Source organism: Siphateles boraxobius, unplaced genomic scaffold (genome assembly GCF_051911475.1).
Source record: "Siphateles boraxobius isolate OS27281-9 unplaced genomic scaffold, OSU_SipBor_1 22, whole genome shotgun sequence".
In the NCBI taxonomy this organism is placed as follows: domain Eukaryota; kingdom Metazoa; phylum Chordata; class Actinopteri; order Cypriniformes; family Leuciscidae; genus Siphateles; species Siphateles boraxobius.
In genome coordinates, this window is record NW_027508833.1 from 27,153,571 (window position 1) to 27,169,883 (window position 16,313).

A 16,313-nucleotide genomic window follows, 5' to 3' on the forward strand; every position below is an offset into this window, starting at 1 on the left:
GCTCTGTCACAAAACCAAGAAATAAACTAGACAGAAGTGACAGAACCCTGACATTCCGTTTCATGCTTTCACAGTAGGCCTATTCATAATGGTTGCACATTTTGACTGGCACGAAAATGACATTTGAAGTTTTTTCCTTTTACCAGATATTTTGCTGGGGAATTACTTTCAGTTTGCGTCCTCCTAATTAGAAAGCAACCTTGACATTTACTTTTACCAGAGGTAGAGGATCAGTTTACACAGACACACACCGGCCCCTATTCTTGTGTTATATGCATTTCTATTTCACCGCAGTGTCTATTCTTACAACACAAACCCCCGTTTGCACTGCAGCATGAAGCGCACACACACACACACACACACACACACACACACACACACACACACACACACACACACACACACACACACACACACACACACACACACGCACTCACTCACGCACGCACGCACGCACACTCACTCACTCACTCACTCACTCACACACACACACACACGAACACAAACACACACACACACACACACACACACACACACACACACACACACTCACATACACACATACTCATACTCATTAGTAGCTCACTGAGGCCGCGTAAAGATCGCCACTGTCCTCTGTTACCACGGAAACACCCACGCTGTCTGTGCAGTGGGTGTGTGGTGGTCCATCCCATAATCCTTTGTGACAGCATGAACGATTCTGACCAATCAGTGGAGCAACTTCACAGATCTTGTTATTCTTCTTGAGGGGGCGATACGGACAGCTTGTCTTGATGTGAAACATAGGCTTTTATCTCCATCTCTTTTTCTACATAATTCAATACATTGTTCTTCATTTTTTTTATTAGAAATAGTGTTTCAAAATATTAGCAAAGATTATTTAGTCAGGAACAATCAATCTTTAGGTGAAGGCTTTATCGTTTTGTATTCCTTGCAAAGCTTGCTTTGACTTTGCTAAATACTTGCCATTATTATGTCACATTTGTTATGATAATAATAATTATATTATTTAAAAAATATATATTATATTATATTATTACACGGTTAAAAGAGTCTAATATCAATAGACTGACCTTTTGAGCTTGTGGGAAGCACATTGGTTGAAATATGTGGATTATATGTTGATGTTGCTACTGGTATCATTCTTGCCACAGGACATCATGTACTTTTGGTCCACTGAATTCATGTTTCTACATGGCACAATAGCTGTAAAGCTTTGCAAAGGGACCCTCATCATTTCCATCTTGCTGGTTTTCTTTCATTGAATACTGGGAAGTGCCCTGTTGATCTTTTATATTAATTTGTTTATGTATTTTTCTCAAACTTGACAATCCATCCATCTAGGAATGCATTAAAAATACTGAGAACCGCAGGTTGACCGAGCCCAGGGCAAGGAGGATGTCAAACTCATTCATTTTGAATGTACATATTTAATTTTGTGCTCCAGTGGATTATACTTATGTCAATTATGTCTTATTAGACAATGATATTGTTTCTATAGCCCAGAATACACAGACTGAGATTTGTGAGTGCTGTAATTTCGCCAAACCCTGGGAACATGGGTGATGTACACATGATCTACATGGCAAAAACCATGAAATGCTACCCTGTGGACTAGATGCACTGCATCTATCCAAACTGCATCTATTGTTGCATGTGTTGTGGTTTCCATTCACAATCTAGTTTGTCTAGTCAAATGCTGTATTTCAAACATTAATATTCACGTTCTGATTAATAATTCAGCTCATTTGGGTTGTAATATATTCTAGTCTTATGTAAATGATGCTTCGAGTCCAGGTTTTCTATTTCTATAAAAAAGGAAAAGGCTTTAAATTCTGTACTACATTGATCTGTGCAATGAGAGTGTAGGTAAAGTTCTCTATTATGACTACCAGATTTCATTAGAATGTATTTTTTTTTCTAGTTTTAAAGGTCTTTTTATGCCATGTGCTTTTGTGTGGTTGTGGCTCCATCTGGTGGTTCAACTGGTTAAATGTTTGTCTGCAATCAGTTCTTTTGCTTTTGTTAAGATTCAGAAGGCAAAATTTATTTATTTATTTATTGTCAGTTTCTATTTGTTTGATGGCAGTTGTTTATTTATTATGCATACACTGCATATTCTGTGATTGTCTCTGAGGTATTTCATCTTTATTTTGATATAGCTCATGTGTTAATCGATCTGATTGGTCAGTTCTACCAGAAAGATTCGGGATAATAAATACTGTAACAATTATACATTTATTGACAGCCCAGCAAGCAATAAAGTTCTTTGGCGTAGGCCCCGTCCATATCTCGCAATCTGATCGTCCGGACTCTGCATTTCCCGCCTGAAGACGAAGACAGGAGCGCATCTGACCCCCTGGGAGGTATAGGAAGGGACCATCCTGGTGGTGGTGGGGAGGATGGAGGTAAATGGAAGCGTCAGCATTTGCGAACTCAGACATGTGTAAGTACCGATCTTATATACCACGGGTATTAGAACACGATTGGACAGATGAGAAGGTAATGAGTGACGTAACAATTGAGTCTTCCCGCAGGAACTTGTGCTAGAGCTTCATTTACGGCTAGAGCCTCGACTGATCAAAGCCTTGTCCTCATCTCTCAATCATAATGTTTCCCTGATGAAAATATGTTGTTTTGACCGTAGTAGTTATGTGATTAGATGGGGATTTACTTATTTATGGGCCCTAGGCAAACACAGGAATGGGGCCCTCCTCAAATCAGCATATTTACCTGGGATTTCCCCCAACAACTTCCCAATATCCAGCTTGGTGGACTCTACTGATATTTCTGTTTGAAATGGTTGGGCAAATTGGCTTCATTGGCTTCTACATAATGCTTAGCTTGGCCCTATACTTACCAATGGTATCGGCTTTCATTTAAATAATTGCTTGCTTTTCTAGATGTTTGAATGTGAGCTCATTGTTTTCACCACTAGAGGGAGGGCTTGACCTTCACTGAGACCATTCTCGTCCCACAAGTCTGTCATCACTTCTCAACAAACCTAATAAACACATCATCAGCATCCCATAATTTCCATGTGCGTTGTCTGGGCACAGACCCAGGGGGCAGAGTATAAGTGCTGTTTGGTCTGTCCTCAGAGGTCACAGTCAGGGTTAATCTGTCGTGTTTAGCAATACTGAGGGCACTATTGTTTAATGAGATAATTCATCAAAATAATAATAATAATAATATTTACTACACCCCTGTGTACACTGTAAAATAAAATTATTGTTGGTTTAACTAGTTACTGTACCTGGTCGCCTTAAAATTTTTAGTTCATTGAAATTAAAAGTTTTAGTTGATACATTGAAGGAGATTGGTTTAATACATAGGAACTCAAACTATTATGTTATCTGAACTTTATTTATTATCTTAGTTGATTTGACAAAAGATAAAAAGTTGTGATAACAAATCATTAAAAATATTTTTTACAGTGTAGTTCCATACTTATAAGATGTTTTATTTTTCTGCAGAACACAACACAATAGAATATATTTTAAAGAATGTCTCAGCTGGTTTTGTATATATTATGAAAGTCAGTTGATCTTTCAATCTTCAAAAAGGACATTAAACAATTTGCCCACAATTTATAATTGGTCAAAAACAGCCTAGACATCCTCCAAAATAATTATTTTAAGATGGTAAGGGCCAGTTCATGTTTTCGTGCTCCACTGCCAGTAAATCATTTTCCGAGGCTCTCTCATTGGTGTATGAAGGTGTGCACAGGGCAACTACTAATTAATCATTAATCAGCTGTCAGATAATTATAGGCTGCTTTTAAACAGTTTATGGCTAATTTGCTGAATTTAGATAAACATATTAAAGTACATTTATTGCAGTACTGGACCAACCATAGCGTAAATGTCTTGCTCAAGGGCACAGTGGTGATTAGTTGCTCTTCGTGGGTTTTTTAACATTTCAGATTCTGGGTGAGATGTTTAAATATTATGCTACACCATCTCAGAGCGAAGTTACTTCACTCAGACAGAAAACAGCACAGAAAGAAAACAAAAAACAATGTTTTAAAGAATTTTTCAAATTATTATTGTTAAAAATTATTGTTTATTACAGTTTTCGTTTTAAAACATTATAATAACATCAATGAACTTCTTGTTACAGTGTGAGCAGCTTGCAAGGGGAAGTAAGGCCTCTTAGCTAAACACAATGAGATCCCTCTGATGACCTTTCAAGTGTTGCAGAGGAATGTAAGCAGATCAGCCAGGTATGTGAAAGAGATCGTCCTTGTGAAAACCAGGCTTGTTGGAACTATGGAGCTTTGAACGGAAATCTGTAATTTAACTATTGAGGAGGAAAAGAAAAGATAGAAAGGTTGGCAAATCTCAAGCACCATGCCTGCTCCAGCTTTTGATGTCCAAAACTATTTGTCTTGCCATAGTAATGTACTGTTTGATGGTCTGTGACTTGAGTTGTTTATGAGTAGACTTCACCGCTTGGAGTAGAGTTCCATGATATAGATATTTTGGATCTTTTCTCCTGCCAAATGTCTTTCTGTTTCCCTCTCCATCTCTATTTATCTGTGCTTGGGTGAAACAGCCTGTTCGGTGAATCTGCCACTGGGTGTAAGATGATATTTTCTCCTCTTTCTCTCTCCCCTCTTAGTGTCTTTATTAGCAGGTAATGTCCTAAAAGAGGATTAAAGGAGGAAAAGGGTAGACATGGTCCTGTGAATGGATGAATGGCATAGAGGAGATGGTTAAAGGAGGGAAGGAAGGTTTGGGTAAGAAGAAGACGAAAGAAGAGATCACACTGCTCGGGGATATTTGGGGGATTATCTATTTGTCAGACGTACGAGTGAGACAGACAGAGAGAGAGAGAGAGAGAGAGAGAGATGGCAGTCAACTCTGCCAAATACTTGAAAGTATTAATTGAGTAAGGTCAAGGTGTGAATTATGGGGTGGTTTTGCGTGGTCAGAGCCTCCCTAGAAGCCTCAATCCCCCACAAAGGAATTCAAAACAAAAGGTTGGGGGATACATCTATATTTTGTTTGCCTCAGTTTATTAACACCTTTATTAATTTGTTCCCATTTGTTGTACTAAATCTTAAAAAATCTAATAAAAATTTGGCTTCATACAATTGCAGCATTGATGAATAGTAAAAAAAAAAAAAAAAAAAACACTGGTATGGACTCGAGACACACTTAAAAAAGAATCTAACAGAAATAGCTAAAAAAAACTATGTGAAAGCTAGTTTTTTTTTAAATGAAAAAAAAAATTGTCCAGATAAGCGCCTCCTTTGACATGTCGCCAATAAATGATACATGGTTGCTACTGTAAGCAGTAAACACAAGCTTGTAAAATTTGCACCGCTCAATGCTGCTTCTGATTGGCAATTGGTTTAAACTGACATTATAGAATTAAAATGGATTTAAGGTAATTAAGAAAAAGAAAAAAGAAATATTATAGTTGGGAAGTAATCAATTTAAACTATTTCAAAATAATCCATTTAATTTTAAAATAGGCACACATTCGCTTTTATTCATATGTCTAATTTGTAAACAAAAAAAACCCCGCAAAACATTACATTCAGTTATGAATTACATGGATCATGCAAATAATAGCATTATTTTAACTGGATATTACTGGCGGTCGTAAATTTGCACTCGTCTTCTGTGAACAGTAAGGCCTGCCTCCTTTGATTTGATTGGCCATCTCAATAATTTTGACGTTGGCGAGTGCTGTTAGACCTGTATGGCAAACCAGACAAATATTTTACTTTTTGTTATCCTAACAACAAACAGAGCGGTGCGTAATGTAGTGCATCAAAGCAGTATCAAGAATATCAAATATTAGGGGGAGCAATTTGGCCATTTCTGATTATTGAAGGGGACTTGTCCCGCTCAATGTCCCCCAGTGGTGGTTATGGCCCTGCTTCCTGGAGCCTGATTGTTGCACTCTATTAAGAAACAGTGCAGTAGAATGCAAAACACGTACTGTGAACGAGTGCTATAATGAAGGTCTTTATATAATGATCCAGGTGTACACCAATTCTGGATAATTTAGGATATGAACTCATTCATGGCAGCAATGCTGAGCTTCAGGGTCATTGCTGGGCCAACACTGGGACTGAGTCTCTGATGTATTCTTCTAGTTAACTGGTTAGTTTGGCCGCATTTAGAATATTACATTAATGAATTAATATTCACTACTGAACTGTCAAAAATCATTTCTTGTGAAACCTATTATTCATCACTCATTCTGAAACCGATTCAGTGTGGCAAACTAAAAATGACTCTTCCCTGAACTCTCCACCTGCGGAAGTGTCTACAGCTTTAGTGTAACCTGCCCTTCTGGAGGTTAATGTGAGGGAAATCAGATTTGGGTAGGAAGCATCTCTAAGCCTCTGGAAAGTAGAGGAGCAGAGAGTAAGAAAGAGCTTTTTGTGTTGTGCGAGGATTGAACGCTACGCTGTATGGCCAATTGACTTCTTCTCCAATTCATCAAATGCACTGTTTACCTAATCTGTCATAGCATTTCAAAACGCATTAAAACCGCAGGCAGATAAGCTCGGCATTCCTACTCCTGAGTCAGGATAGTCTTACCTTCACCAAAAAGGCAAACCATTTCTCTCTCTCTCCCAGAGGATTAGCTCTTGTGTGAAATGCATACTGTAAAGTGCTACCACATCTTGCTTAAGGACAATTCCACCCACCCCTTTCAGATAAATAAAGTATTATTGTGCAGTTAAGGAAGATTAGAAGTTAGAGCAGGGGGTTGGGGATTGAGGATATCTGAAATTGAGTTTAATGCCACTCTTATCTGAATTCTTCTCGTCTTTAATAGTGCACACTGTTGTGTGTGGCGGAGGGAGAGGAAGCGGGGAGATGGGGTCGTATCCTCTACAGTAGGGCGCAAGAAGGAAATTGTGAATTGAGTTGCATTAAAGCCTCTTTTTGTAAAACAAGACCGACAGCAAAGTGAATTGGCATGGCAAGATGTGGAGGAAAGGGCCAGATGCGAGGTGTCGGTTGCAAATTGAACTTGGACCGTGTGCGAGAGGCCCGTCGGGTGTTATACAAACTGCTTAACACATCATTCATGTCATCTAGGGAATAAAATAACCGAGGATGTGCTGTTGCACCATATTTCATGTTTTAATTTCCAGTCTATCAAGAGCAAAAAAAAATATGGATAGACAGGATAATTCTGCTAATATTTACTTACCCCAATGTCATTTTAAACCTATTAGGATTTACCATAAAATAAGGTATTAAAAAAAAAAGTTTTGTCTCTGATTGAGCTGTTAAAGGGACCATTTAAATTCTGTCATCATTTACTCTCATGTCATTTTAAACCTGAATGACTTTATGTATGACACAAAAGAAGATAATCTGAACTTAGATGGTTCGCAAGAAGATATTTTATTTACACACACCATCTCTTTTTTTGTCATGACATTTTTAATTTTTGGGGTAAAAAACTGTTTACTTAAAATGGCACAATGTTATTTTGTACCCCATTGACTTTCATTGTATGGACAAATTTCTTTTCTTTCATATATCATCTCACACACTGTCCAAGTGCAAAATATCACTCAGGTTTGGATCGACATGAGGGTGAGTAAATAATGACAGAATACATTTTTTTTGGGTGAACTATCCCTTTAAAGACTCTATTAGACTGAAAATCAAGCCATTAAAGTCAGAAGCCCACTCAAACTGGCTTGAGGTCTGCCGTATTATTCAGACGATGACTCACCCCTCCATTTTGTTTTCAATGGGTTTCAACTTTGAACTTTTAATAAGATAATCTTAATTTCCTTCTGCTCTTTACTATGGCAAGCCAGTTACCATGGAAACAGAGGACCAGTGTGGCCAAGAAGGGCTTTATACCCTGTGCCTGAGCTGTTTGGCCTGCTATCACAGAGCACACACACACGTTTCCAGGTAGTGTTGATTGATTGGGTGATGATGAGAGGTAAGGATAATCTGAATATTTAGTTAAGGCCATCCGGATGCTATTACCTTTCCCCGCAGGCGTTTCTTCTGCAAAGGGAGGGGATAAAGTGTGCTCCTCTGAGGCTCATTTCAACAGGCACTTATTTAGGCGTACAACACTGCCTTTTGCACGCTCACTGTGCACTGACTGATGTGATAAAGAGGAGAGAAAGTTAGATTTTTAGTACTCACTCTTAAGCTTTTGATATTATTCAAGGTTTTTGATTAAATTGTTTAGCTGTGCTTTCAAAATTAAGTCATAGAACATGATAGAGTCCCGACTAGTTCTCTCAGTGTCATATAATACATATAATGTGTGTGTGTAGGCCTAAATGAGTGTAAGGGAGGTAAATATTTGTCATTCTTCAGGCTGAGAAGAGCAGGAAGATCTGATACAAGTACAAAAGACTTACAGTGACCCTTCACCACAAACAGACTGAAGTTGATGAGGGATATAATTAGGGAGCGTTCATAAAATACCCATTTACGGTCTCGGACATGCAGAGACAGAATCAAAGCTGGAGTCAGATCAAAGAAGACAGAGGAGCTTTTCTGGCATGATGCAGCAGATCTTATTAAAAAATTATCTTGATACTGTAATATGTGTAAACCATTTTTATAGATTTCTTCAAATGCGTTTTTGCCTGCTTTGAGCAAACAGAGGCTTTTTGTGGTTTTGGACCTAAAATAAAAATAAAAATGCTCAGACAATTAGTAATCTGAGCAAAGTTATCACCAAAAATTTCAATCTGCCAACCACTGCGACCTGGCAAGCAGCACAATCTGATCATACTGTCAACCAAGTTTATTAGAAGAATGTCCATGCACTGAAAGACTGACAGGGGCTCTCTTCCCCTGGCTGGGCTGAAACAGAGGTTAATTGACAAAAGAAACCATGTGTGTGTGTGTGTCAGTGTGTGCATGTGGGTGGATACGGCTGTGTGTCTGACAGGGTAATTGCCTTGTTAAAAGAGAAACGGAGGCAATATTTTGAAAGAACCACATCCCCATATAATCCGCCTTTGAGAATGGTGAAAGAGTGAGGGTTGCCTCTTAGATCAATTGTACAGTCATTTCAGCTATTTAGAATCAGCTAAAATCTGCTATAAGAGGCCATTTGGGTCCAGACACAGAGATCTGCTGTGTTCCTCCCAACTTTGTCAAATCAATCTTTTCTGTCAACATTTTGAAATGAATTTAGTGCAACAAATATGTGTTGAAAAATGCATTTTGTTTGAAAAATATATCATTTATATATTTTATGCACCAAAATGGCAGAAGATATGAATTACCAGACATTTAAAAATGTTACTTCTGTAACTTCAAAGTTAATGCAACCATTTCTCCTTGTTATTCTCCTTTTGTTATTCCACATATGACACGTAGGTGGCACTGTAGCTATACACTTTGTCATGTTTCTTGAATATTTGGCTTATTAAAAAATGGTAACATAAACACATTTAAAAGAATACACAGCAGTGTTTCATGCGCACCTGTGTAAATACAGTTTATTTAAAATTTTTTTAAAGAGTTGCAGGTTTTTTTTTTCAACTAAATTAAGTTAATCCTATTTTTAGAGACTTGACAGGACCCCATAAGGGAAAGCATTTTATTAAACCACTCACTTATTGAAATTGTTTTGACCATAGATTATTCATATTAAGATTTCACAATTTCCTTAAAATATTGTCATTTGCTTTGATGCAAAACACTTTTGATCATTTAAATATACAACAGTACAGTGTTATTTCCACACAGTACTCAGTTTACCTTCGTAAAGTACCGTGCATTCCGCTGTTATTCTGTTTCCTTGAAAGTTGGTTCATTATCAGCCGTTCAATCTATATGTGCAAAACCCCAGCGTGAGGTTTGTAAATTTATCAATCTATCTATTCATTCCTCGCTCTGTGTTTATGCACGCAGAGCTATTCAAATGTTTAAAGAGTTACAAAAAAAGTGCAGAGGCTGAAACAGGTGGAGAGGATAGAGGATAAAATTAGAAAAATGAGTGCAAATGTACATGTTCAGGAATCAGAAGGTGCACTGGTCACAGGGATATCACTTTCTTTAAGCTGCAGAGAGGATAACAATTAAGTCCTGGATTTACCGTGCGCCGACTTTAATGCGAACATAGCATGACAATGCACAGTATCTGTTGTGTAAATAAGCAAGACTCTTTTAGCATCTCTACACTTTGTAATTACCATTTATTTGCATCTTGCTGAGGAACTATAACTGGATATGCAAACAAACACTGAATAAAACACTGAATTTCTAATATTCAAAACCAACCTCTGTAGAAAACCGCAAAACACTATATTCTAAAATGGATTCATATCCAACTTTACTATCCTTTCTGAAATGGCTTATCTTTTTTCTCTTTTCAAAGGACCTCTGACCTAGGCACTTAAACCCTGACCCGTGGGAGCCTGCTGACAGAAAATGAGATTAACTCCCATTAGTTGGCTGCTCAGTGAGGCTTTGCACTCCGCAGGCTGTAGTTCTTCAAAATGTAGTGCTTTTCATGGTTGGAGGCAGTCAATTACAATAAATCAGGAGTCTACAGTGTCAGTGTATTTCAGTGTGAGAAAACGATTTAGTTTGTAAACTGGAAGAAAATTGTCTTTGCAAGGTAATTTAATGATGGAAATGTAAAGTGAAACAATCTTAATCTCAGCTATTGAACGGCCATTTGGCCTCTGTGATGTGGATACATGTGATCAGTTATCAGCTAGATAGTGGCCGGTCAGAGGTGAGGTCAATACGTTCCCAGCCTTGGTAAAACAGGTGTACACACAGCCTAGGTTACATACATAGGAGTGTGAGTGTGTGTGTCCCTCAGGACCGGGTTCACCGAGGGAGGGACTGTGTGTTTCCTGTACTCAAAAATGTCTTTGAGAATCAACCTAGTGAAACATGGCCCTCACTCTTGAAACCCTAACTACTCTTGACACACACACACATATGCAGATACAAATGATACCGTCTAGTATATAAGCAGGTTCATATGAATATATCAGTTGGTATGTGCGGATAAATTCAAGTGTGTGCACAGGAAAGGGAAAGTTTGTGTGTGAGTGAGAAAAATAAAGCTTAGATGCCACTGTGAACAGGCTCTTTCTCTTACTGTTTCACTCTGTGAATCCAAACAACACCGTTATTCATCCACCAAGTTCCCCCCGGCAATCCCTAACCCCCTCCCCCCCGCCCCGCCCCGACCTCTCCAATCCCAGCTTGGGCCGTAACCATCGCTTCCATTCTCCCTGAATGTAGCCGCACCTGAACTGCTTTACCACGGGGGGCTTGTTCAGAGCAGTATGAGGGGCAGCGAGGCCTGAAACCAATCCCTGTTCGGGATCCCACCACTTCCTTCCAATTGTTCCCAACAAAGCCGGACAGGCATAAATGGGCTGCTATCTGTGCCACAGGAAAGTGGAGAGCAATTTGTTTCCTATTAAACAGGACTGTCAGTTCAGTTTCTCATCTTGTTTTTTCTCACTTGCTGTCCTAGCTTGTTTTTTTTATTTTGACTTTTTTTTCTGTTTCTGCCAGGCCAAAGTGTCAGTCGTGAGGTTTTCCCTCGACAGCTAAGTGGCTCGGACCTCCCTTTTAAACCTGAGAACGCACCTGTTTCACTCGCACAGGTAATTGTAAGAATGTAGAGGGGAGACCTTGGGGGTAATGGATTCAGAATAGATGCTCCTACAACACACACACACACACACACACACACACACACACACACACACACACACACACACACACACACACACACACACACACACACACACACACACACACACACACACACACACACACACACACACTGCTTGAATATGGTACTGAAGAGCCCTGTTTTGCAGTTCTGTAGACTGCACCTGCTAAGTGGGTGATCGGTCTACCCCCAGTTCATGTGAGGGTCACAACAGCTTAATGTGACCCCCATCCTCTCCCTTTCTTTCTTTCCCTCTCTCTTACACAGTCTCAACACAGACCACATCTGCCATTATTCTGCCTGAGGTGAACAGTTCAATGCGCGTTCAGATAGGCGCAGTAGTTAATAACGGTTTAAATAGACTTCTTTGCATCTGTTTTTACCGCACTGTTGTTATTTAATTCCAGTCTATATAGAGCACGACTTGTGACGACACCAAATAAATGAATGGTGATTTGTTTCTTATCTCATTGCAAACGCATTACGCTACCGTTTAAATGTTTGGGGTAAGTACTTTTTTTTTGGATTAATTAATACAAGGATGCATTATATTGGTCAAAAGTGACAGTAAAGACATTTATAATGTTACAAATAATTTCCACACAAATAGTATGCAGCACAGCTTTTTTAAACATTGATAACAATAAGAAATGTTTCTTGAACTTCAAATCGGCATATTAGAATGATTTCTGAAGGATCATGTAACACTGAAGACTGGAGTAAAATTCAGCTTTGCCATCACAGGAATAAATTACATTTTAAAATATATAAAATAGTTATATTTAATTCTAATAACATTTTATAATATTACTGTTTTTACTGTTTTTGATCAAATAAATGCAGCCTTAGTGAGCAAAAAAAGCCCATTTTAAGCAAGTACGATAACTATAGTGATAAAGATATAGTTCTTAAAATCTTCTAAATATAAAAGAATATAAGTGTCCACACCACAACTATAACAGCACAGAGAAACCGTATTGTTGGAATCACTTTTTTCAGCTAATGCACAATAAAAACATTGACAGCCAATCAGGATCAAAACTGCAGCTCGGTCTTGGTGTGAACGGGCCTTAATGGTTCATTAAAAAAATCATACCGCCCCCAAACTTTTGTACAGTAATGCATAGTTTATGCGGACTATGTAGGGCAAAAACCTTATGTGGATGGATCAGTGATGTTGATTTATGCTGAAATGTATGGAATTCCCCATTACTTATCTTTGTGTGTGTGAGCCTGGTAACACGGAAATATAGTACCTTTGCTGAAGGTCTAAAAGACTTTTGCATATTTTCATAGAGATATGATCAAGAATGTGACAGAAGACTGTTGGATTGTGAAGAATGACCACAACAGATAACAAATAATATAATAAAAAAAAGAATAAACCAAAAATTGCTATTTATGCAAAGGAATATAAACAATACATAAAAAAATGTAAGTGAGAAATGTTAGATTTGAAGCCTTTCTTCACAGTCTGGTTTGCATGCACATATTGCCTGTATGGAAATGCATGTAAATAGATTTTTCTGACAATGATTTGTATTGTTACTTAAGACACACACCTTACTGCTGTTTACCTGCACCTTACTTAAGTTTAATATCTATATATCGATCAACAATGTTGATATAAATATTGTTTACAGCATATCAGAAGTATTTGTAAAGAAAACCCTTGTCCTGTTCAACAGACAATTATTTCTATTCTTAAGACAAACATCTGACTTTTGGCTTGAGATTAACATTAATTAAATATCTATGACATGATTAACAATATTGATATCAACATTGTTTATATCATTATGCTATTATCTTTGGAAACCCCTGCCCCATCTACCAGACTCTATCGCACTACATTAACACATATGGTTCAGTTCATTTGCCAATGAGCCTCCTTTAAAGATGTGCGATGGATGAAGGATTAAAAAAAGGGTTGTTGAAAAAAGATTGAATGAAAAAAATGAGCCTCTCTCCACTCTCCTTTTGTGTGGGGAGTCTGGAACCCCATCTGTGCGAGAGGAGAGGCGTGAAATGTTCTGTAATTACTGGTAATGATGTCCTAAGATCAGAGACTCAGCCCAAACAAGGTAATTACATGATAAATGTGTGTATGAGCACACTGACCTGGAGTCAGCAGGGCCTTTGAGACAGGCACACGATGGACAGCTAACAGAGATATCTGTTCAAAAGGCCCACTGGGACCTGCATAGATCTCTATTGTCTGAAACACTGTCTCTTGGTAACAACATGGATCAGGGTTCAGTAAAGGGTGTGTGTGTGTGTGTGTGTGTGTGTGTGTGTGTGTGTGTGTGTGTGTGTGTCTGTGTGTGTGCATGGGGGGGGAGAGTGGAGTTAGATTTGTTTGTGTATTTTTTTATTTTAATTATTTTAATAAAAAAGAAATATTTGGAATTTTTTTATTTTTTTTATACATAAAAAGGAAGATGTAAATGTGGAGGGGATGGGACTGTTCTGGGCTAGTGTCAGGGGTCAAGTGCCTCACTCAAGGGCACGACATTAGTGGTCAGAGTAGGGAAGATCCTCAGGGATTTGAACTTGGATCTTCTAAGTTATAGTTTGCAGTCCTTATTTAGCCTGCAGTATATTGCTTTGGTGAACTTCAAACCGCTGGGTTATACTTAGTGGCCTGGTTTCACAGACGGGCCTTAGATTAAGACAGGTAAGACCTTAATTCATATTAGGATATTTAGTATAAATACCTAGAAAAAACATTACTTGTGTGCATCTTGAGACAAAACAATGACACTGAGATATTTTAAGATATGCCAGTGCAAGTTGCTTTCAGTTAAAACAGCTCAAACATGCATTTTAGTCTGGGACTAACTTAAGCCTTGTCTTTGAAACCGAGGGATTATGTATAATGTCTGTACATTCATTATCAAGTAAACAGTGCTCGTTCTTTTTAATTTCTAGATTGATGACTATTTTTGTTTGGGTTTAATATGTAGATACTGCATTTCCACACTATTAGCATGGCCTTGTTTTTAGATACTGCATTTCCACACAATTAGCATGGCCTTGTTTTCATGTATATGCTGAGATGAATTGAGATTAATGCCAGCTTTTCATTTCCATAATATACAGTATATTATGTGCTTTAATCTATGTGATGTGGCCTATAACTGTGTTTTCAGCCCTAGATTTGACTGTTGTGTCCGTAAATATCCTTGTATTGCATGGATGTGAGGACAGAAAGCTCCAGAGAGACGGTTATAGTCCACGATCACAAAGGCAATGGCAAATAACTGATCCTCTAGTGCTTCACTTTTTAAATGCAAATAAGGCCCTGCAGAGCAAACAGATCACATGTTTTCTTTTGTCCTCTTTTGGTTTAGAGTTGTTTGTAATGTTATTCATCTGTTCTTTAGAACTGTTCGCCGACTTTACAGAATCCATGATAATGAGATCATTTAAATTCTTACACCTTGTTTTTAAAAAAAAATCTGATAGTCATGCAAAAAACATATTTTGAAACTATTACGGTAACTTCAAATGAGGAATCATTGTCAAGAAAAAACAGCCAGGATTTGCCTGAGATTTGCCTAACCTCTGAAAAACAATGCCAGCTTTATTGATGAGTATATGCTCCATAAGCTTGGCTGCCGTTATACAAATGACTGTTGTATTGCTCTCCGGTCGTAATGAAAGAGGATATTAAATATTACCATATTTTATCTGTTTATTCATTAGCCCAATTCCAAACCAATATTCCTCAGCAGTTTTAGGGGGAAGCATGCCTGGATTTTACATCTGCATTATTAATTACTTCGTTCAAGAAATGTCATGAATTGTTAATTTACTAGAACATCCTAATGCATAATATAATGATAAATCGAGTATAAAGTGTGTAGACCACGATACAGAACCATAAATATGATGTGGAGAAGTTGACCCACCAATACCCCATGTCACCTATAGATGGCGGCCGTGCCTAATTTTCTGTGTCATGCCTCCATAGGAGGATTAGATTAAAAAACCCTCACTATACCTACAAATGATCAGACTACAATTCTGTTGGATTACATGTGTAGAGTGTAAATTTACTTTTTATTTTTTAAGTGTTTTTTATTTCGGAGATTGAAATGTTTTATTCTTTTTCAGAAATGCTTTCCTCTCAGTATGAATTTTATGAGACAAACAAATGTAAATAAAGAAGAGATAAAGCAAGATATGGATGTAAATTACCTGATTTGTATGGGTGTTCCAGACTCCTCTAAACATACACAAGCCTAGTAAAGGTTTATGCCTGTAAGTTTTATGTTGCGATAAAAGAGTAGTTGTAACAGATAAGATATCCGATACATAATAAGTATTAGGGAAATGACGGTAGGCCTACACACAGCACACATTTGTGTGTGAGAGTATAAAGTCAAACAAGAAATGGCATGTGGAAGAAATAAAGGGACATGTGAAGGCAGAAAATGAATGAGAGAGGAGAAAAGGACAATTTGTCACAAAGTCACCCGCATAAAGCCAGAGAAATGTGCGAAATGCAGTAATTGCGTGAAGCAGCCAGTGTGTGTTGAATAGGAGCGCTGTGAGTCGGATTCTGCTTCCGTGATGCGCGCATCTTCAAGAGCGTCTGCGTGAATATGTTACTCATTACCGCGGGCAGATACAAA